Source organism: Mustela nivalis, assembly GCF_964662115.1.
Source record: "Mustela nivalis genome assembly, chromosome: 6".
Lineage (NCBI taxonomy): Eukaryota > Metazoa > Chordata > Mammalia > Carnivora > Mustelidae > Mustela > Mustela nivalis.
The window spans coordinates 150,616,919-150,619,075 of record NC_139025.1 but is presented as its reverse complement, the minus strand read 5'-3'; the positions used below and the strand labels follow the sequence as shown (position 1 = coordinate 150,619,075).

Sequence of the window (2,157 nt, the reverse complement as noted above, 5' to 3'; positions counted from 1 at the left end):
TTAGAGGTCTGGCCCTTCTTTCTGCAGTTTGCTGTAATCTACATTCACCAAGGAAAACTTGTACTGATCGGGGCACCTGGGTGGCACTGGCTCAGTGGGTTAAACCTCTGCCTTCGGCTCAGGTCATGATCTCAGGGTCCTGAGATCCACACTGGGCACCCTGCACAGTAGGGAGCCTGCTCCCCGCCCCCCACACCTGCTGCTCTGCCTACTTGTGATCTCTCTCTCTCTCTCTGTGTCAAATAAATAAATAAAATCTTAAGAAGAAAAGCATATTGATCATGGGGACCCAGTGTGTTCCAGGGTCCTGGGTTATTTTTCTCATCCTGACATCTGGATTGAACAAGGCCAGCAGCAAGATACTGCACACTGCTCCAGTACCTTCCCCTCCAATAAATACAAAGAGAGAGATCAAGCTTGGATGCTTCTTGGCTGGACCAAGGATCTGGAGAAACAATGGTGGCGGTAGGAGCCTTGTGTCCAGAAGAAGAACAGGTCAAATCTGCAAGTCCCTACACCTTGTGTTCAATTTTAGATCGATTTCTAGAATTCTCCAGCATCACCAACCAGGAGCTCCAGGGTTCTGCCTGCTAGGCCCCCCTGAGCATGAGCTGGGGTGCTGAGGCTCAGTGCTGAGCACATATGGGGAAGGGAGTCCAGAATGCTTGAGAACTCAATCCTTTCCGCAGGGAAGGTAGAGGTGGAGTGTCTGGAGGCCAGAGGCCAATGAGACAAAGAACACTGTTCTCTTTGAAACCTTAGGCTGGCATTAATATCATCGAGGCTTCAAAAGACATCCCATCATTCTAATAAAAAATGAAAGCCGGAGAGGCTCCGTGCCCAGACTGGCCGGCATACACGTGCCAGGCCAGGCGCCTCCAGCAGAGGGCGCACGCAGGGATGGGAGGTGCCGCCACGCCTGGTCCCATCTGGTCCCGCACTGCCACAGCAGAGCAGGTACCTGGAGAGGCACCGCCCCAGGGATACGAGTCATTCCAGAGGAGAGGCCCCGGGAGTGTTGGGGGCGGGGGAGATAGAGACTGGAGCACGTGACCCCCCAACCTTGCACCCTAACTGTGCGCATCTGTTTGTTAGGCATTTGTCGTTTGGCGCTGATTGGGTTTCCACCTAGTGCAAGGCACAGCCACACACTACTTCCAGATTCACCTGCTGAAGACACCGCTGGAATCGCGTGCTTCCGCTCCAAGACCTGCAATGACTCCCCATGTCCACGGCTTCATGTGATGTCTCTGCCTGGTGTCAAGACCTCTGACGTTCTGCGTCATCTCTCGGTGCAGCATTCCCCTTGGGCAGCAGGCAGACTGGTGCCCTAGCCCACTCCCCCGAAACTGCTGCCTGATTTCTTCTTTGTAAAATGGCCCTGATAGTGCCCCCTGTCCCTCATAGAGTCGCTGGTGTGTGGATTAGGTGAGAGAACACGTAAGCACACAGTAGGCATCATGATAAATGTTTTTGGCGATAGTGATGCTGCGTCTCAAGGAATTCCTTCCTTTACAACACCCCCCACCCCACCCCACCCCCCGCTTTGCCCAGTCAAGACGTCTCTGTCTTTCACAGCCGGGTTGAACGCTGCTCTTCTTTCTAGAAGCCGAGCAGGGTCCCTTGGGGCCAGTAGTTTGCAAAGCTGGGACTCACCCGAGAAAATGTTTTTCTTTTACATGGCTTAAAATGTTTTCTTTTGGGGGTAGAAGCACATAGCATAAACTTTACCACCTTAACCATCTTTAAGGGAACGGTGCTGTCGTGTCGAATATATTCACACTGTTGTGCAACACATCTTTTGAACCTTTTTATCTTGCAAAACCAGCGCTGTACACATTAAACAAAAACTCTCCATTTTCCGTTTGCCTCAGCCCTTGGCAACCACCCGTTAACTTTTGTCTCTATCTATTTGACTACTTTAGATACTCAGTATAAGTGGAATAAGGCACTATTTGTCTTTTTGTGACTGGCTTCTATCACTTAGCATGATGTCCTCAAGATTTTTCTGTGTTCAGTATGTGACAGGATTTCTTTCCTTTTTTAAGGCTGAATAGCGTTCTACCATATAGTGTATATACATACATACATATACATATTTGTGAACCACATTTTAAAAAAGAATTTCTCTCTTTATTTGAGAAAGAGCAAGAGAGA

At 49.7% G+C, this 2,157-nt stretch overlaps 1 pseudogene across 1 annotated transcript; it reads right to left on the bottom strand.

Moving 5' to 3' along the window:
- LOC309868127 (cytochrome c oxidase subunit NDUFA4 pseudogene) lies at positions 1-994 on the bottom strand (annotated as a pseudogene). The gene is made up of 3 exons: positions 962-994; positions 276-445; positions 1-63 (listed from the first exon to the last, which is right to left on the bottom strand). The product of its transcript is annotated as a cytochrome c oxidase subunit NDUFA4 pseudogene (transcript).
- Between the last annotated feature and the right edge of the window lie 1,163 nt (positions 995-2,157).